The following is a 21,736-nucleotide window of genomic DNA, read 5'->3' as shown; positions in this document are numbered from 1 at the left end:
AAAAAAACTAAACGAGCTTCCATTTCATTCAAAATGCGTTATCTTCAGTATTGTTTTCTCTTCTATGTGAACTAAAAAAAAAACATTCAAAAACTTTTTTTAAGCGACTTTTTTACCCAGTTGAAGAGTTTTTTTTTTCCTTGAAAAACCACTTTTTTTTCTACCTTCCCCAAAAATTCGAATTTTACGTGTTTCTCCCAATTTTCTTAGTTCACATCGAAGATAATTACATCAAAATTAATAATTTTTTTTTTTTGTTTTCAGATGAAAATTGCAAGTTGTATCTTGTACAGAAGTTGGATACTTCAGTGGCAAGGCGCTCTGGGAATCTATTGGTAACTCGGCTTACAATATATTGTTGGAGATTGTACAAATTTTTTTTTTTTAGTTCAAATATATATTAAACTATCCCCAAAACTTCATTTGGCTAATTGTTTTTTTTCTCATCCTACAACGCTTCGCGAAAACTACTGAATTTAGGACATCTAATTGGCCCGCCGGCCTTTAGTTAAATATGAAGGATATTACGCTAGTCACACATAGCCACATATTTTGTGTAAAATATCCAAGACATGATTTAAGTACCCCATAATTTATGTATTCTCAAATAACAATTTAAGAAAATGCAGGAAAATTAGGCATTGACTACTACTTCCAACAGGGTGATGACTCTAAGTATACAGTGAAATATGTTGCCTTGCAGATTTTATACAACACCCTCCGTACTCTAAAATCTCCACGTAAGTTGCCATATCTTCAGCCAACAAACTATTCATCCATATTTTCGAAGAACCTCATTACTCTGGGAAATGCACTTACTATAAAAAAGCACGCCTGTACGAATGGCGAAATATTTAGTCAGGTATACCAGCAAATATACTGTATTCGCTGCTATAATGTTTAGAAAATGTTATAAAAGATAGTGAAAAATATCGCTCCATCGTCTAGAAAATATAAAATCCACAAGAATTCCTTGTTTTTTAACAATGAGTTATTCATATAAGTAATTCGTGAAAAACTATATTTTCAATATGTTTTTTGGTGATTAATTTTAACTTTGATGTTTTTGCAAGATAACTCTTTACTGGTACGGGCCGCTGACCATGCCTGAAACAATTCTGTTTTAGGAAACATAAACTTCGGACTTATTTATTGTTTTTGCAAGCACTACAATAATTGGAAATTGACGTAAAACGTGGTAAGCGTCATTAAAAAGACTGGGCTTTAGATTTAAGGTAAATTTGTATATAGATGTTCCACAAACAGAGCAATACTCTGCTCAATACGAAACAGAAATGTAGAAGAAAGCGAATAAATGGAGTATGTTACGCTGAGTAAAAATTTAAAAATCTTTTCACACAAGAATTTCGAAAGTTCATCATTGAATTTAAATCCAAAAAGCTTGTACAAAGTTTCATATTGAGCACTATAATTTGATATATACGAGTATAGTAACATTTCTCTTCGCATCCTGTTCGGGGACTAGCACCTTGTAATGGAAGGCTCTTATATAAATAAAACACAATTTCAAACGAAGTTGCTCTTTGTAGCCAAAAAAGTTGTACTACAAATATAATAATAACTTTTGTGTATGAGGCAAAGATTGGTATTTTTTTGTAACAGAAATAGATTTAAAATTATTTTTAACTTCTGTTGAAAATACAAAATTAGGTATTTCAAGTATTTCCTGAGCGTGATGGTATTGACCAAACGATGGTGACTTCTGTCGATCAGTGTAAATCTACATGTTTTTAAGTCACCTCTTTTTTAGGAAAGAGAGAGAAATTGTTCACTAAAAACAGCTCTTAGACCCATGACAGATGTGTCAATATATTTCGACCAGCTCGGGCGCGGGAGCAACGAGCACTCGCATACCTGTTCAATACAGAATATTTGAGAATTTGCTAGCTTGTACCTAGAGGAGAGGAGACATCGAACTTTATCGAGTCATTTAAGCAATGCTTCTTTTTATTAATATATTTTGACTTTTTGTCGTGACTTTTTTTTAACTTTTGCAAATTATTCAAACACAGTGCTATCTTCGTTGAATAGTATAAAAGTGGTAATTTTTCTTGAACTGCTTAAATATGCAAAAGGCTTGACATTTTCGTCTTGCTGTTTTCCCGTTTGCAGCAAATTTTAGGCTATTTCTCTTCCTAAAATAATGCTCTGCTGGTGGCGCTGGCGCTAAAATATTTTTAAAAATCTTCCTTTAGGCCAGAATTGTGGCTAAATTAAAAAAACAGGTTATTCGAATTTATTTAAAATCTTTAACTAATCTAGAATATATAAATATATTAAATGAAGAATATTCAAAACATGTATGAGGAAAATGAAAATAATTTTTTTTTTTTTTCAAAAATGAGCACCGAGATAATTTGAAAAATCGTATTTCCGGTCTGTTTGAGACTTGCCTCTTTGCGAATAATCAATACAATTTATTTGCCTTTTCAAAAATAAAAAAAAAACAAAAATCTTCAATATAATAAAACCAATTTGTTGACCATAAAATAAGATTTTGGGGGTGCAGGACAGATTTCACGTATTTTCTAAGTTTTACTAGACCTTGTGATAAGTCTCCATAAAAGTGGATGGACTTTTTTTTCACACAGAGAACATATGTACAATATAATTCATTTTAAATAAGCAAATTTTTCTGCCATTGATAAATTGCTTCTCCAAACATAATTATTATTCTTCACTCACAAGGTAACGACAGCACCTAACAAAACAAAAACAAAAAAAAATCGTTGTACATCATTTTTCATGTGCACCTTGACTGCCCATTTAGTGCACTAAAAGTAGGAGCTATTCACAAGTGGACTGAGCTTGAGTGAGAAAGTCTGCAAGTAATGAATATAGAAGTAGAAAAAACATAGTTATGACATATTGATACAAAAGCAATCAATCACAATCTCAGCAGCAGCTCACCTAAGGGGAATTTATGAAGCGTGAATTTGATGATTTGTAGTGAATGGAATACAAAATGGAAGCATGCGAGTAAACAAAATTGTTGAATAAATAAAAGAAGTTAGCCATACAGGTCACTATCCATGAATAGAAAGAAAATTGAATCAGTATTCTAAATTTTTGATTAAATTTTAAATAAAAAAAAAACTGTTGAATCATTTTGTAAAACTTTCGCACAGCAATACACGAATATTTTTCGGGGTAAACGGGTGCGCAGAATACATGATTGGCTGTCTGTGCGTATAATTATTTTGCCCTTAATTTGTTTGGCATAACAAAGGCTCCCAACAATGCCACTGTCGCTGCTGTAAAAGCAGGGCGTTTTGGTTGCAAAAAACTACGTACGATCGTGTCCTCGTTTTGCTTTGTGGTCGCAAATGAGGTTGAGGTTTGGGTTTTTGAGTAATCTGTAAATATAAACTTCCAACCCTATTTGGAGTACTTTTCTTTTTCGGATGTAAACAGTGCTTTGTGCATCTCCTTCGCTCTATGTTTTTTTGGTCCATGGAGGCTGCGTTTCAGCTGTGCGGTGGCGAATGGTACATAGCAGTTCAAGTCTTCGTTGCAAGTTCAAACATTTGGCAACAACGGACGTAACTTTTGGATGTTTTTTGCTGAAGCTGCGTTTCTGAAATCTTTAATAAGATTGACATTACGGGTGAAATGTAGTTTTGCTAAAAGTTTATGAGTGCTGTCTTCGATCCGATCCGGAATCTTTGACAAACCTGTTTCCGCAAACAAGTTTCGAAGTGGTGTAGTTGCTTCAGCGTATCGCAGAGTGATAAGGCGATGATATTTGGCTAATTGAGCCTTTATCTGCGTTTCCGTATATATAGGTCGGCCGCGATATGGTCGGTGTCGAGCTGACATTCTATATTGGGATAGTTCCCTGACAGTTTGGCAATTTCATCGAACGCTACTCTAAAAAAAGACGCGCAGAGAGTGTTCCTTTTTTTTTTGTTTTTGACGGTGAGATAGTTTAAAAATGCTTTGGCACCATATAATAACCGTCGCTACTACGTGTGTGGTGATTCCACTAAAAATATGCCTCCTTTTCTCTTCGATTTTTCCCTCCTCCCCCCCTGCGTCCAGGGTCGCCTGTTTTGAGAAACCTATGCTCAATACTCTTTAGCATAAGTTTCCATTTCCCGTCTCTTTTTCGTATAATATCCTCCACAACGGCATTCCCTTTTTCTTCGCTTATCATCATTTTCTTGATTATTTCTTCAGGTGCACATAAATACCCCAATAGCTCGTTCCAGAGCTGTTCTCACTGTGTTCCACCTCTCGCATTTAAAGAAGGTTTGCTCCGCATCATCACACTCAGTATCTCCATAAATGCAGTTTGGTAGGCTTACCTTTCGCATTCGCCATAAATGTTTGCGAAAGGACTCATGTCCGGACAAAAACTGTGTGAGGAAATACTTAACGTCACCGCGCTTGCTTTCTACCCACTTTTTTAAGTTAAGTTAATTTAAGTTAAGTTCAGTAAATATAAGCAAACTTTAGTTTAGTGAATATAAGAAAAGTTATATTTAATTAAGTTAAGTTAAACCAATTCAAGGTCCCTTAATCGATGTTGAATTCCTCTCAGTTAGATCATACCATGCTAAGTTAATCTAATCGAAGTTAGTTGGAGTTAAATTAAATTAAGTAAAGCTAAGTCAAATTAAGTTAAGCTATAGTATGTGTTTACAAATTGTGCCTTTAAAAACAGGAGTCTTTCCATAGAGCAGACTTTCTAACAAATGGTACACAAAGAAATTCTCGTCAGGTTTATAAAATCATTAGTTTATATGGAGTGTGGTGCATTCCTCTGATCTGAACTTGATCGGGCTATCCTTAGATCGGGCTATCCCCCTATTCCTTTCTATAACTAGCGCCCACTCTCTCTTTTTATACACAACACACTTTTTTTAAAACTTTTAAAGTAAGAAACAAGATTGCGCCCATCAAAGAGTGCGTGTCATCACATCTAGTTGTGCAATGTTGCCAACCCTTTGCTCTTCGCAATAAATGTAGTGCTTTTTTAAACCCAAATGAAGAAGTTTATGAGTTTGGTGTTTGTTTCTTTTCTTACTTTGAAGCTACAAAAGTCGTAAGTTTCAAATAGAAAATTTGTGTAATTAGAAAAAAAGAAACTTCCATTTTCAAAACATCAAATTTTATAAGAACCAATAAATTTTCAATAGCACTAAAATTTTTTGGCCTTTGTTTCCATACAGTCTATTTAAAGTTCTTTAAGTAATTCAATGCAAATTTGTTATTTTCCTTTCTATAAATGGGCAATTTATTCCTTTTTTATATCCAAAACTGTTCAACACTGCGGTTGCGACAGATAAATGAACAAACTTGGAAAAAAAATTTAGATGAAGGGAACAAATGTCATACTCAAATAAAGCAAGCCACAGGCGGAATACAAATTGAAGCAATCGGCTAAAACCCATTTCGCGAAACGCGTGTAGATTTTTTGGTGATTTTAATTTCACACCGTTTATGGCTGAGTGGACATGGAACGCGGAAAACAATTATTGTCACTATGCATGATTTATTTGTGCGTGAAGAGAAGGGAGAAGAGGACGAGGAAAAAAGTCGTTCAATAATTAAAAATCAGTTTTCTTCTTTATTGCACCATTTAATTTGTTAATATAATTGTATTCTTTTTAATCAAGTTGTACTCGGATTTAGTTTAGACTTTATTTCTTTTTCTATTAAAATATTTATTTATTCATTCTTTTATCAATTAAGGGGTTACATACGTCCAGAGTTTTCAAAAAATCGATTTTTGTTTGTTTCACAGACTATTATTCTTTATAGTTTTAGGCGTATTTTTGTGGAAGTGGATTGTAAAAAATCCCCATAGCGGTAAAGTTATGGCAGGAAATGTAACTGCCCCTCGGTAGTTTGATGCGCGCACTTTTTTCGGCATGGTCTGCCGAATATTTTTTGATGCGGTTTTTTTTTAATATTCGGAAACGTTTTCCTATAGTCTGTCGAGCCGGATTTTCGATATTTTTATTAAAATAAATTAAAATTTTATAAAGATACTTAAATTGCGACATTTATGATCTGAAATTTTTCGAAATTCAAAAATTCGGCTCGACAGACTGTAACTACAATTTTATTTTACAAGCATTTCTTTTACTTTTTACAGATCCATCAACATTTCAAGGAAAAATGATGCAGATCGTGGAGAAACTTTTTGACGTGATAACGTCTTATAATTCGATTTAGCCGGCTGTACGCACAAAAAAATGTGTCGTTACCTTGCTCAATCGTCGTTACCTTGCTCATGGTCGTTACCTTGCATGAACTGCAAGCGAAAGCGCGAAATGAACGACGAAGCAAACAAAGCAAACGAACGGCAACGTGCGACATCTTGCTCTCTCCTACTTAAGTGAGCGTATATATGTATGTATATGCGCATATGTATATAAATTCACATATTTGTATTTGCATATGCCTTCTTCCTGTGTGCATGGTAATGAACCATTTCTCTGTTGAGAATAGGACGATGATAGAAAAAGTAAGAAATGAAAGGGAGTGTTTCGAGTGTAAAGTGCCTTGAAAAAGGCAAATTGATGATGTTGTCTCTTAGTGGTGTTGACTTATTAAAGTCTGATGCACAATCGAAATTGAACATATCTTTCATGAATTTGATAAAGGTTTCGTCATTTTTCACGTTTGTGTAAATGTAACTTGACCTATTCCATTACGATTCCATTTACCTCCTCCTCTATATCCATACAAAATATCTATCAAACAAATAAAATTAAAATTTTGTTTTGAAAATTGCAACCATTCCATCAATATTTTCTTATGACGTTGTCACGTTAAACTATCGTCAGTAAACCGACTTTACAGACAACCTCTTTTTTTCATTATACTTTGAGCCACGTGATTTTTGACGTGATAACGTCTTATAATTCGATTTAGCCGGCTGCACGCACGGAAAAATGTGTTGTTACCTTGCTCATTAGTGTTACCTTGCTCATTTGTCGTTACCTTGCTCATTAGTGTTACCTTGCTCATTTGTCGTTACCTTGAATGCACTGCAAGCGAAAGCGCGGAACGAACAAAGCAAACGAACGGCAACGTTCGACATCTTGCTCTCTCATACTTAAGTGAGCGTATATATGTATGTATGTATGTATGTATATGTACATATATAAATTCACGTATTTGTATTTGCATATGCCTTCTTATTGATTATTATTGATTTGATTTACTTGAAGAATTTAAAATAAAACCAAGTTTGTTAATAATACCAGTTGTTTTAATGTTATTATTATTAATTTTTTTATTATATATGAAGGAAAAAATGTATGGTAATATTTACCATATACCTTATAAGATATGTTGTATACTAATATATGTATATAAACAGGCATATACATATACAATTTCGCGCAATTTTCAAAAAGAACAAACCTATATGTAAAGATGCATACAAGTCATACGAATCTATTCCGTACGCAAGCAAATGTAAGCTAATGTGCTTGAACTGCAAGCGAGAGCGCGGAACGAACGACAAAGAGCACAATCGGCCCCCGCGTTCGGCAACGTTCGACATCTGGCTCTGTCCTACTTGAGTGAGCATATATATGTATGTGTATGTATGTATATGCGCATATGTATATAAATTCACATACTTGTATTTGCATATGCTTTCTTGCTGTGTGCATGGTAATGAACCATTTCTCTGTTGAGAATAGGACGATGATAGAAAAAGTAGGAAATGAAAGGGAGTGTTTCGAGTGTAAAGTGTCTTGAAAAAGGCAAATCGATGATGGTGCCTCTTAGTGTTGTTGACTTATTAACATCTGATGCACAATCGAAATTGAAGATATCTTTCATGAATTTGATAAATGTTTCGTCATTTTTCACGTTTGTGTAAATGTAACTTGACCTATTCCATTGCAATTCCATTTACCTCCTCCTCTATATCCATACAAAATATCTATCAAACAAATAAAATTAAAATTTTGTTTTGAAAATTGCAACCATTCCATCAATATTTTCTAATGACGTTGTCACGTTAAACTATCGTCAGTAAACCGACTTTACAGACAACCTCTTTTTTTCATTATACTTTGAGCCACGTGATTTTTTATATACTAATTTTTGTAAAGAAAACTTAGAATCAAATTTTTTTAAAGCTTAAGTACTAATACACAATGCACAAAATTTTAATATTTATTTCTATTGTTATCCCTTCTAAATACAGTTTTTCACTTATCGCATTTTTGGCGCTACTAGACGTATATAACCCCTTAACCCGGGGTTTGTCTCTAGGCGAATACAAACACGAAGTGTCGCAACCGTGTAAAAATGTACACATAAAATATAGGTGTATAGTTAATTTCAACATGTGGAACAATGTGGAACGACATCAAGACGCACACCACAAATAGGAGGAGGAGCTCGGCCAAACACCAAAAAAGGTGTACGCGACAATTATATATATATTATATATATATAGTTAATTTAAATATTAAATTTTACGTAGGGAGCGCATCTTTTCTTTCTATGCAGAAAGGTACTTAAAGCGTCAGGTGGCGATATTTTGTAGTAAAAAAATTAGTACCTGTGTGCTATTTTTTACCCAATGGCGACGAATGCTGGGTTAAAATACAATTCAAATAGATTACTGATACTAAAGGTTAAATATAATACAATATATGGCAAGCAAAACTGTGAGATACAGTAGTCACAATTCAAATTGTGTATATGAAAATTAAGTTTTGACTTGAAAATCCCTCGTGAGTTAGAGAATACATCTAAATTTTTACAAAAATGGTTAGACGGCCTTATGCAACGTGCAAGCGATTCATTACGACTAAAATTGGCCCTCTGATAAGGTAAACGGAAAGCATAAGGTTACGAATAGGGCAATTAAAAAGTATTAGCTCCAGAAAGAAGCGGTTCATAGCTACGTCCCTTATAAACATTACCGATGAAATTTTTCTTCGCATTTCTTAAGTTGGCAATGCTAACAAAAGATATCTACTTTTATATGCAGTCAAACTAATATTGGCTGTAAGTCAATAGTCAGTAAGAACGGTAATGGTTTTTGAGAAAATTAAATAAATATAATAAAGGGTTTTCCAATTAGAGGTGTTATTCCCGTAAAATATCAATGGTTTCGTTGCTTGTGTGGCACATAGCGCCATCTAGTTGAAAATAAACGTTGTCCACATCAACACCATCTAATTCCGGCCATTAAAAATCGTTAATAATCGCTGGACACCGCAATCCATTCACCGTAACTGTTGCTCCAGCTTCATTTTCGGAAAAGTAAGATCCAATGACTTCGCCGGACCATAAACCGCACCAAACACTGACACGTTCAGGATAGAGAGAGGCTTTTCAACAATAACTCAATATGATTTTTCGATGGAATTCCGTATCATTTTCATGCATTTCAGCGACCCAATCAGCAAAGACACGACGTTATTCATGATCGGCCGCCTTGAGTTCTTGTGTTAACTGGACTTTATAAGTCTTAAGATCCAAATCTTTATGCAAAATACGATGTAATGACGTTTGTGGAATGTCTAATTCCAAAGAACGACGAGGAGTGAACAAACCTGAGATTTCTTTAACACTTTCGGCTACAACAGCAATATTTTCGGCTGTTCTTGAGCGACGTGCACGGTTTTTATTCTTCACATCACTAACTTATTTCAACAGCTCGAATTTTTTCACCAATTTCTGTGTTGCGATCCAACAAGGTGCTTCACGATGACCCAAAAATGTTCGAGTTTTACGAACCGTCTCTGCCAAATTTTCACAATTTTTATAGTAAATTTAAATAATTTGAATGCATTGTTTAAGCATGTGTCATTCCATTTTTATTAATAGCGTAGTTTCTACTTGTCAAATATCAAAAAATAACAGCTTCAAAAGGGGCATCTACCGAAATAGCGGAGTATTCAAAATAACACCTGTTATTGGAAAACCCTTTATTTGCCGCACAGTGTTAAATTCATAGACTAGTAAACTCAGGTAGTAAAATATTGCCTCCTACAAATAAGTGTTGTGTTCCAGATTGCCTGTAATCTCCAAATAATATCAGTGGTGCATAGTATTTCGAACTGTAGAAGAGATACACAAACAAAATAATGTCCGTCAATATGTGTGCGCATTCATTATTTTTTAATTACACTATCTCATTTTCTTCCCTCTATTTTGCAACAGTTTATCGAGAGTTTTCGTTTTGAAATTTTCTTCAACAACTTTATGCTCGCGAAAATTCCCCATGTAGCCAAAAGCATTTCCGACTACAAATACATATATGCATACGTGTGTATAGATACACGTTTCCCAAAGGCTGTGATAAAAATTGTATGCTGCACAATTGACTCATTTTTTTACACGAGTAAGCGGTGTATGTAGTTGAAAGTTGTGGGAGGTAAAAAATGTCTGCAGTAAACAGAAATTTCTTTACACATTTCACAAGAATACTTTACCAACACTCTTCAAGTTCCTTCATCCGTCTTTATATTTGCTTCCTCCAACAAACTACATTACGAAGTTAGTTTCAGGGAATGTGTTGATAACCTTGCATATTTAAAATTCGCAGCATTTCAGACAGTAAATAGCTGAGTGTGTACAGCTATACTTTGCTACTAACTTTGTGGGAAGAAATGCACGGAAAGAGTTCTCGAAGGCTGATAGTTATTTTACAAATTGCAAAAGTTTATAAAAATGTATGTATGCCTGACGGCAGAAGTTGCCGAAACATGTTATTACTATTTCAGAGGGGGTGTCAGTAATCTTCTGATTGGTGGTGTTGAAAGGTATTAAATCTATCAAAAATATAAATTAAGAGATACATAAATTTACTTTTTTTGCTATTCAGGTGTGTGACCACTACATATATAAAACGTGAAGCAAACTTAAAAACAGTCTAAAAGTTAGCGAAGTAAAAACTACCACGAGTGGTTCTCTCAAAAAGAGTAGGAACAAATTGAATTAAATTAGAAACTGACTCCTATTGTGATAAGTAATGATTATGTAGAAGTCTCCCCAAGAGTTATTTAAAATGCATTTTTTAGTATTCTTCATGCTCTACTTTCCCATGTTTCCAGAGAGAAACAAATAGCCGCTTGAGGTTTCTGTAACCAAGTTATTTTAAGATTGGCCTACCGCATAGGAGTGTGGTTTCGGGATGCCAGCCGATTCCCTAGAGAGAAGTAGGGTTGCCTGTGTGGCTGCTTAATACAGAATAATTGTTTTATGTTTGATGAAAAGATTTTGAGATCAGTTATGGAAAGCGAGTATCCATCTTGCTGGATTTGACATTTTGTAGTACTACTCAATAACACCTTCAATTCCTATGAAAATGAACTCGACTGTTAAAAATCCACAACATGACAACTATCAACATCAAATCAGTAAACTAGTCTATATTGAATGTATCAGATATTTTTCTACCAAGCAGTATCCTGTGTTTCTAATACTACCATCCAGACACTACAACTAATCAGTTTCACTTAGTTTGTTACTATCCAACTACTATCCGAAGCATGATTTGTAAACATTTAAATTGTATTTGTCTTTCATTAAGACATCACATTGAATCTACCTTTGCTAGTCATAGTTTAAAGATGTCATTTAGTTTCTGCTTAGAGAAACAAACAACTTCTTTAACTCTACGCTAGAGCAGAGGACTCACATTGTCGAACCATTTCTTGAGCCTGCCATTATCGAATGCCTATGAATGTTTGATTATCTGGAAATAATAACCTAATACCGCCGACATTACTGGACCATTTCCATATCACTGCTAGGTGACAATATGAAGAAATATCAAAAGCCAGAAATAGCATGGAAAGATCTCTGCTCTTTGCTTTATTGAGAAAAGAGAAAGTATACCAAAAATATTCGCAAAAACTTCGTATTCATAGAAAAGTTCAAACTTTTATTAACGCAGTAATAGGGCCCACCGGGTCTGCTGTAACCCTATGAATTTTGTAGGTTTATAGGCGATACTCGCTTTGAACATGAATGATCAAATAATAGAGGTTTTTCTATAAAACAGGGGTTTCTCTATCTCTTCACTTGGTAAGCAATGGCAAGTTTTTTCACAATGAGAAACCATTGACCGGAGACGGTTTAAAACCCCTCTTTCCATTTGTAGTACAACATCAGGACTCATGTCAAAACACAAAAAAAAACTGGATAACCAGGTGTTCATGAAATTTTAGATGCAAACATCTGTGTACGACTTGGCAAAATATTAAGAGACTCAATTACATACCTAGCTTAAGATTAAAAGTAGAAGTATCTACTTAATGCCCCGAAAGAAGGCGAACTCAAAAATAAAACCAGCTGTCATTCTGTCATTGAGCGTCATCTTGAGCGTATTTGACATACTAGGAAGGATGGAAATGAGATGAGTAAGAGATATTATAATTTTTTTTTTTCTGTTTCACCTTATAAAAGCCTCGTTACTAACTTTGTTCGCTAACGGCAACAGCTTACAGCTTACTACTCGTAGAAGCGGTGATTTGATTTCTTCATTTGTACTATTTTCACTCCTAATATGAATTCACCTTAGCTTTTGCATGACCTGAGAAGCTTGTTCAGTCCATAGCGAGATGTTAACATCAACAAAGGACGATTGCATTCATTATTGCAGGGCTCTAGGTTGTTGCAGTTATCCTACATCTAGTTATGGTGTGTAAATAGGTTAGGTTAGGTGGTGATGGTTGCTCAGAGAGTAGGGGCACTTGAACGAAAAAAGGTGTGTAAATAAAAACTCTCAGTTTGATGGATTTGTCTCCTCTTGGCATTCACAAGGAGCATTGTGCAGTATTTGTGAGATTTTCCATTAAATGCGCCACAGTGACGTAGACCACTATTTAACCCAAATATTGAGCGGTCACGGATGTTTCTTGGAGTACCTCCATCGTTTTCACATGGAGAACACTTCGTTCTGTCCAAGCTGCAACAATGCAATAGAAAGCGCGGAGCACGTGTTCTTCTACTGCGATCGTTTCAACGAAGAACGCCGAATGCTTGAGTTAGTCTTGGGTGAACAACTGAGCCCAGACAGCTTAGTCAATAACATGTGTGCATCACATGACTGTTGGAACGCAGCTAAAAGTTTTGCAAAGAGGATAATGCTGCACCTGTAATGCGCGGAATGGCAGCACAAAACGCAGGGAAAAACTATTCAGCCCTCGATAGGAGGTGGACTGTCTACAAACTGACGACAGGCGGTCGAGTCATGTGCTTATGACGGCATAAAACGGTACAATATTATTGCAACACCTTCTTTGGTGCAGATGTAAAAGAAACCTCGATAGCGTATAACATCCATACGCCCAAGTGAGAGGAACCTGAGAGCATGTCACACATGCCACTGGTATGACGGCACTGAGACATTAGAAGATGAGCCTATAACATCAAGCTGGCTACAAATATGGTGGACCCAGACGTGGGTGAATAGTATTGATCTATTTAATGGACACCGTTCTGGGCCTTACCGAAGTAATGCAAGGTAGTTCCGGGAAGGGAGTCTCCCCAGAAGAGGAGGAGGAATTGTTTTAGTGGCTACACCATTCAACGCAGTTGACGACGGTCGCTGTAAGTGCGAAGGCATTTTAAACCCTCCTCACCCACCACAAAAAGACAAAAAAAAAAAGTTTTTCCGTTAGATGCGCCTAGCCTAACTTAACCTGGTTCAAGCTGAATTTGGTAGTCACATTGAGTGAGACAGACCACATTTTCCGCTTCATATACCTACCATACCTCTACACCTTAGGCCATTTCGTACTTTGTAGCCTAGATAACAAAGATTTTCTCAGATGTGTATTTCATTTATATTCTGCAGACTAGGTAAGGAATAGTTTCATTAATGCTCGTTGTCAAAAGTGGCAGTAAATAAATACTTCTATTTATAAACCAATCCCCAGGTTATAGTCGGTTTCAAAATTATTTGTGCTTATTGTGAAAGATAAAATTTATTTTACAATTAATAGTTTAATTCCCGTAAACCAACATGGTTTCACAACTGGCAGTATTTTATGAATATTATATTTCTGCTTTTCAAAACCGAGTTTAAGTTGAACTGTGTATAGACGCATTTAAAAACACCTGACGAGGTTAGTCACAAAGTTTTAATTTTCCAATTGAAAGCTTCAGGATTTCACTTCACTCTTTAAAAATGGATTAAGTCCTGTCTCCATTTATTTCATTGCGACCTCTGGTATTCCCCAGCTAAGTATACTTGGCCCCCTATTTAAAAAAAATGTTTAATAATATTTCCAATTGTTTTAATAACGCAAATTTTCTTTTGTATGCTGATGATTTAAAGATCTACTTGGTGATTGCAAGCATAGCAGACTCTGTAAAGCTTCAATCTGATTTAGATAACGTTGTTGATTGGTGTAAAAGAAATTAAATAATTTAATTATTTATGTTTCAAAAGACGCGCCAAGATGTTGGTTTAAAGAGTACAAGTTTGGATTTCTTCAGTTCTCACCCTTTTTATGCCAAATACGGCCCTTAAATATTGTATGTGATAAGTTAGATCATTCAAATGTCCCCCATTAGGAAGTCTGGAGGTCAAATCCGCCTAACAGTCTATTCATGAGTGCCTAATTGTTGATAACGTTGAGATTTCGATGTTGGTTCAACAAAACTTTGCGCTACAGAAGCAATATTTTGAATAAAACGTCCAGTTTTTGGTCTGTCTGTCCTTTTTCTATCCTCGAAAGAAACAGTTTCTTCAAATTTTTTTACCAACCTTTGAATTGTCGACTCATTCGGATGTTCATTTCCACCAAAAAAAAAATCCGAATTTTGCGATATGTTTTTTTTTAAAGTTCAACTATTTTCATAATATATTTCAATAACTTTAACGCGTTGTTCTATCGTGTAAAATTTGTACATCTGTATGTTTGACAAATGGCAAAAGTAAGAAAAGTTAATTTAAAACTTTTTTTGCTTCTGTAAAAATAATTAGCATGCCTTTTTTTGGAAAATTTAAAAATTGTTAGTTTAAATTATTATTTTTATTTTCTGTTGTTTGAAGTGTACTTTTTTTCTGCCCATAACTGTATAAGTATATATGTGTACACAATGCCCTATTTGCCATGTTGTGGTTAACCTCCTTTCACTGCATTTTAATTTCTACCTGCAAACTTTTTACACAGCTGCACACAACAGACACAGAAATACATTTACACGGGCGTGCTTTTAAATACATACATACGTATAAGCTTATGGGATGTACGGATAACTATATAAATATGTATGTATATGCGCATACTCATACATATGTTTTTGCTTAAATGGGCAAGCCACACAATAAAAAATTAACGCAAACACGTGTGCCCTTCGGCATAAAACTCGATAAAAGTCATTCATGTTGTCTCTTTTTTTGGATAATATTTAAAATAAGTCAGCATTACTGGGCCATAAACGTGAGTGTCCTCTTTTTATATCTACACGACCTGCAAGAAAGACTTCCAAGCCTCTCTGATACTCTAACTTGATAGAAGGCAAGATTTCGCAGATTGAATTGGAAAAATGAGCGTAACGTCGCCGTCAGTTTTTGTAAATAAAAATGAAAGGTTAGATTAGATTAAAGTAAGCAAGGAGATTAATAGAAAAAATAAAAGAAAAGCTGGTTCTGTAAGAGCCATATACATCTGGTTTTGCTTAGCTACGCGAGAACTATCGATTTCGATAACTATTGTTTGAGAGCTGAGAATAGCAAACAATATTAATATGATGTTTCTATTCAGTAAGATTTGGCAAGTCCTGATAATTCGTTTAGCGCCAAACAACGCTTCCAAATTATGCAAATTTTCTTTGAAAAAAAAAAAATTATTTTGTTCGCGAAGTTCGTTGAGCGAAGTGTTGAAGAAGACGTCGAAATGTCGATTTGGTGTCGTTCTCAACTTGTTGACCTTTGTCTTTGGACTACGTGGAAAATTTTACTACGGAATTAGCTTACATGCCCCTCACCTCGTGCGAAAATTGAAGCCAAATGACCATCGTTTGCTGATTTGGCTCGTTTAGATTTATAATTCCCATTAATTAAAAAAAAGTAGTAAGCAACTGGACTGAACGAATGGACCATGCAACTCGTAGCCGTAGAGGACATTTGCGGGATACTCTATTGAAAAATTAAATACGCTGAAACTATCTAACAGCACTCCTTAATCTCCCACCACTTCATATAGCAATCCAAGAGGAAGCAGCTACGCAAGCACTCATGCTACACATGAAAGAAAACTTCTAATTTGGCAACCTCAACGGTCACCTAAGTATCCTAAATAAAATCAAAAACACCATAAGCATGGCTCAAGTTTCAGACCACATTGACCCAACCCTCTGTTTCACAAACGGATATACAGTTACCTTTCCTGAGAGGAACGAGTGGAAAACAAACCCAAAATGGATGAATGATGGATCAAAAACACTTTAGGGTGTAGGAGCAGGAGTAGTGGGGCCCAGAATCCACAAATCATTCATTCTCACCAGGGACATCACCATCTTCCAAACGGAATTAAACGCAATAATGGAAGCAGCAAACATCAAGCAACATAGAAACCAAAAGAGCAAAGATTAGAAAACTCTCGCACAGCCAATCAGTTCTAAAAGCTTTAGGCTACAAAGCTATACCTACAACTCAAAAACTCTCTTAGAATGCCACAAGGCTCTCAATAACCTGGCATCCAAAAACAAGATCTAATTAATTTGGGTACCAGGACATGAGCGATATGACGGCAACAAAAAGGCAGACTTTCAAGCCAAAAAAGGGGCAGATGTAAATTTCATCGGACCTAGTCCCATGTTTGGATTTAACAGAAACAGCCTAAAACAAAAAGTAAAATACTCGGCCAAAACTCTAATAAATCAGCATTGGAACAACGTAGAGGGTCTTAGACACTCCAAAAAGTTCTTAAGTTTCAAAAGCTAAAGAGCTGGCATGGCCCTCACGTTAAACAAAAAGAGCATTTACACTCTCACAGGCACCCTCACGGGTCACTTCACCAGCAACAAACACTTACAGAAATTAGGCATAACTAACACCAGCACCTGTAGATTTTGCTGCGAAGATGAGGAGTCTATAGAGCATCTCATCATCGAATGTCCGGGGTTGACGAATAGAAGGAAAACGTTTTTAAACAAGTTCGTGCTTACACCTACAATGCTGAAGACCTACAATCACTCCCTCAGAAGGAGCTGTGTACAATTCATAAGCATACTTAACAGTTAATAGACAGCATATAGTAGGGTGCACAACAGATCAATATGGTAGCAGTGCTAAGGGCTCATACCTTAACCCTTTACTACCATTAACCATTAACCATCTTCTTCTTCTTAATTGGCGCGATAACCGCTTACGCGATTTTGGCCGAGTCCAGTCGTTTCTTTCTCGTGCTAACCGGCGCCAATTGGACACACCAAGTGAAGCCAAGTCCTTCTCCACCTGATCTTTCCAACGCAGAGGAGGCCTTCCTCTTCCTCTACTACCACCAGCTGGTAGCGCATCGAATACTTTCAAACCGGAGCGTTTGTATCCATTCGGACGACATGACCCAGCCAACGAAGCCGCTGGATCTTAATTCGCTGCGCTATGTCTATGTCGTCGTAAAGCTCATACAGCTCATCGTTCCATCGTCTGCGATATTCGCCGTTCCCAACATGCAAAGGTCCAAAAATCTTACGCAGAATCTTTCTCTCGAACACTCCAAGCATCGCTTCATCGGATGTTGTCATCGTCCAAGCTTCTGCGCCATACGTTACGACGGGCATGATGAGAGTCTTGTAGAGTGTTAGTTTTGTTCGTCGAGAGAGGACTTTACTGCTCAGTTGCCTACTTAGTCCAAAGTAGCACTTGTTGGCAAGAGAGATTCTACGTTGGAACCATCTACCAGATTATAATAAAAAAAATTGTTTCCACAATATTTCTTTTGTTGTCAGCTGATAATTGATAAAGAATTTACCATTGCGTGCAAATATGAAGCAATTCGACGATGGGATGTGCGACGGTAGGCTTTTAAATAAACTCTTACACTTTTTTCGTTTTGACTTATTTCTGGCAATCAAGTTAAATTTCAGCAAATATATTTGTAGTACATTTTAATCGATTTCATTTCTCTATTTGGGTATTTTTACGCTTTAAAGGACAAAAAACATCCCTCTATTGAGGAGTTAAATGGTTAAAATATTCCACTAATATGTTTCTTATTGATTTTGATGCAGAGATGTGGAACATATATCTCTAAAATGTAAGAATCATATACTTTCTTTTACTGATTTACTGAAGGCTGTGACTGTGCAAAATGATGAAGACTTTGAATTCAAATCGTCGATACATGCAAATGTTTTTTTTTGTCTCCTCTACCATAATCCTGTGCCGGAACCTTATCAATTTTGAAAGGTCTTGATTGTATCGCCCAAGGTAATCGTTCTATATTCACTAGTCCAGTGCGACACTAGTTCATTTTCCTGCAGGGTATGTATATACATACATACAACTGTGCGGTTTTGAGTTTGCATTTCCTCCATTCCTTTCACTAACAATTCCATTTCTAAGGGCAGTGCAATAAACTACCGAAGTGTAACCTGCTCTCGCATAAAAGTTAGCCATTAACCTGCTCCTCCTTTCAAGAGAGCGTTTTTATCTTAAATGTTGTTCTTTTATTTTGTTGCTGTCTTCATAGACTAAGTGGCTACAGTATTCCTAGGACAAATGCTTGAGTATTCTTAGTCTACCTGCAGCATGGATTGTATGAAGAATAAATTATAGCATTTTAAAAATGAATGGTGAATTAGTTATGCTTTGTTGTAGTGCGCTGAGAGCCCTCAGGTGCTCAATTTATTGGAATATCAGACAGCTATGCCATTCCTAAACAAATTTTAGTACTTTTCAAGCACATTTTTTTAGCATAAAGAGAAAAAATAAATACATAGAGCTTTAATAGACAGAAGGTTACCAGTCCTCGCAAGTTGGCAAGCTGTTATGGAAACCATTGTAAGCCACTTTTCTATGATTATTCAATTTCCATTCGCTTAAGTTTCTTTGTTTAGTTGATTGGTTTTTGTGATGAGTGATTTATGAGCACTAAAAATTTACCATTTCAAGACGTTAACTCGCGGTATAACTTAAAAAGGAAAACAATGACGGAAGTGATTTCTAGGTGACCTGAGCAAGAAGCCTTTCATTTCCATTAAGCCATTTAAAAGCCTAAGCAAACGTTAAAGTTGCTCAGTTCTAGTGGCTTCAAACTTAGCTCCAAACATTCCATATCATTCCGACACAAGGCTGAGCAGCTGAAGAAAATGTGACCACGAACAAGCGTACACATTCTACAAGGTGGAGCAAAATTAATCATCCCATTTTGTTGTTGAAAACTTTTTACTAAGTCCATAAACAAAAAAGGTTTTGAATGATGAAAATCTTTATTTTGACCTTTATTGCTTGTCTGTTCTGCAACTGTGATTTACACAAGTGTCAAATATGATAAAAGTACAACGCCATTCAAAAAAAATTTTAAATCTTCGGATGTGGTGATACATTTCTCGACACCCCGTTTTACTTTAAGATTATCTAATTTAAATTAGGAAAGTTAGTTAAAGTTAAATTGAAAAGTCATACCGGAATTAGTGAAAAATCAGTGCAAAATCGCTGTACGCAATCGAATATAACCCGAAAGGTTATAGGGGAATACCACCATGAAACTTTCAAAGGCTACTGAGCATAATAATGCGCATATTTATGCAAAAAACCAAAACAAAAAAAAAACAAAAAAAAACAGAAATGTGGTGGAAGGTATGACAATGTCAATAATGGCAAAAAAAAAACTAAAAAATATTTTAAACTTAAATTGTTTGTTAAAAAATATATTTCACCCTGAAAAATTAAGAAAAACAAATATTAAATTAATTTTAATAATTTTTTATGAAAACATAGTTAATTCTCCTACGAAAACCATAAAAAGCAAGTTTCAAACATTGTAAACATGAAAAAAAAAATTAAAAAAAAATAAATTTTCATAGCAATGTCATAACATAAAATGTCCTTTGTGAAAATTAAAAAGAAGTACGTGAAAGAAAAAACCATTTTCATAACAAATTTCAAAAATATTCTTAAAAACCCATATAAATCGATGTTTCAAACTTTGTGCAATATAAAAAAAAACGTTTACATCTCAAACATTTTCATCACAAGTTTTAAAAAAATTTCGAATAAGTAGAACTATAGCTCATTAATTTTTTCAACAATAAAGTGTATTTCAATATCGTCTCATTACTCTATTCACACACTGCACTGCTGTATCAGATATATTTTTATTTTGCTACTCACCTACATTTGAATGACGCTTTTGATGGGAGTAAGCACTCAAGTTTGAGGAAATCGAATGATGCGTAAAAGTAAGAAAAGCGTTTAATTTATTTCATCAACCTGAAACTAAAGAAAAACATATTTTAAAGGTCTTTGTAGCATTCAAGAAGGATAAGAAATGTACTTATAATACCAAAAGATCGACGGCGGACAAGATATTAAAAGTAAATAAAATTACGTAGTTTTAGCATATTTTCATAAGAAATCAATTAAAATTAATGTATGTAAACAAATTTTATTCGAATGCAAAATCATGTAAACGCAGCTTCTTATTTAGAAACTTTTATTTGTTTTGACAAATATTTTTAAAGGGATTTATAACGCACTGGCTTTTGCCCACTAAAATCTTACTTATATTGTATTTAAATATATTTTTATTTAATTTAATAATATATAATAATTTATTCTGCTACATATTTTTTTAAGTTTGTTGTGGTTATACATATGTATGAAAAGAAATGCATTGAATACTTCTGTTGATTTAAAAATATTTTTACTCTTGTTGTGTAAACTGAAATAGAAGCAACATAAATATCATGATAGAAAAAAATGTCACATGCGACAGTGATGAAGTTTTATTTGAAAAAAAAATGTATAAATAATTTTTGTGTAAAATCAAAACTATTTTTAAGAGACATCAATGCGCAACATTCTAAAATTAGTGACAATTTAAGTTTTGGGGAAAGAAAAAAGTCTCAAGGGGCTAAATCCGGTGAATACGGTGGTTGTTCGATGATACTTTTCGAGTTTTTTGGCCAAAAAAGCGTTCACATTATGAGCCTTGTGAGACGGTGGATTATCATGGTGCACGATCCATGAGTTTTCTTTCCACAAATTGGGCCGCTTTCTAGGCACGTTCTCTCTCAAACGTCGCATAACTTCCAAATAATATTCTTTATTTACCGTAGAACCATTTGGAACGAATTCCAAGTGCACAAAACCATGATAATCAAAAAAACAGAATAGCATGCCTTTCACTTTTGACCGACTTTGACGTAGTGTTTTGGGTTTTGGCTCATGTGGATAGCGCCATTCAGCCGCCTGTTGACTGGTTTGCATGCCAAACTCATATACCCACGTCTCATCGTCTGTTTGATGCGCTGGATAAACGTTGGGTCCGAATTCACTTGCTCAAACATGTCTTCAGCCAATGAATTTTTTGAAAGAAATTCAACTCTCTTGGAACGAGTCGGGCAGCACGCGTCTCATGCCCAATTGAGACACGCTAAGTTCACGAGCTATCTACCTCAAACTTAAATGATGGTTTTCCAGCACCATTTCCTTGACTTTGTCGACGTTTGACATTTTAATCCTTTGAAGACGTTGATGGGCGACCAGATCGGGGCAAATCTTCCACGCCTTCCAGCCTATGATGTAATTAAATGCCGAAAA

The 21,736-nt window shown here is 35.1% G+C and overlaps 1 protein-coding gene across 1 annotated transcript in view; it reads right to left on the bottom strand.

Annotated features, from left to right (window-relative positions):
* Positions 1 to 20,396, bottom strand: part of LOC128869677 (uncharacterized) — a 118,116-nt gene extending 97,720 nt beyond the window's left edge. Inside the window, exon 1 of the mRNA XM_054112290.1 lies at positions 20,306 to 20,396. The gene's annotated coding sequence lies outside the window, so the exon portion shown is untranslated. The remainder of the gene's footprint in view (positions 1 to 20,305) is intronic.
* Positions 20,397 to 21,736: the final 1,340 nt, after the last annotated feature.

The sequence above is a fragment of the Anastrepha ludens genome, chromosome 2, assembly GCF_028408465.1.
Source record: "Anastrepha ludens isolate Willacy chromosome 2, idAnaLude1.1, whole genome shotgun sequence".
NCBI classification, from domain to species: Eukaryota; Metazoa; Arthropoda; class Insecta; order Diptera; family Tephritidae; genus Anastrepha; species Anastrepha ludens.
The sequence above is the reverse complement of the archived record's forward strand: the minus strand, read 5'-3'. Positions and strand labels throughout refer to the sequence as shown.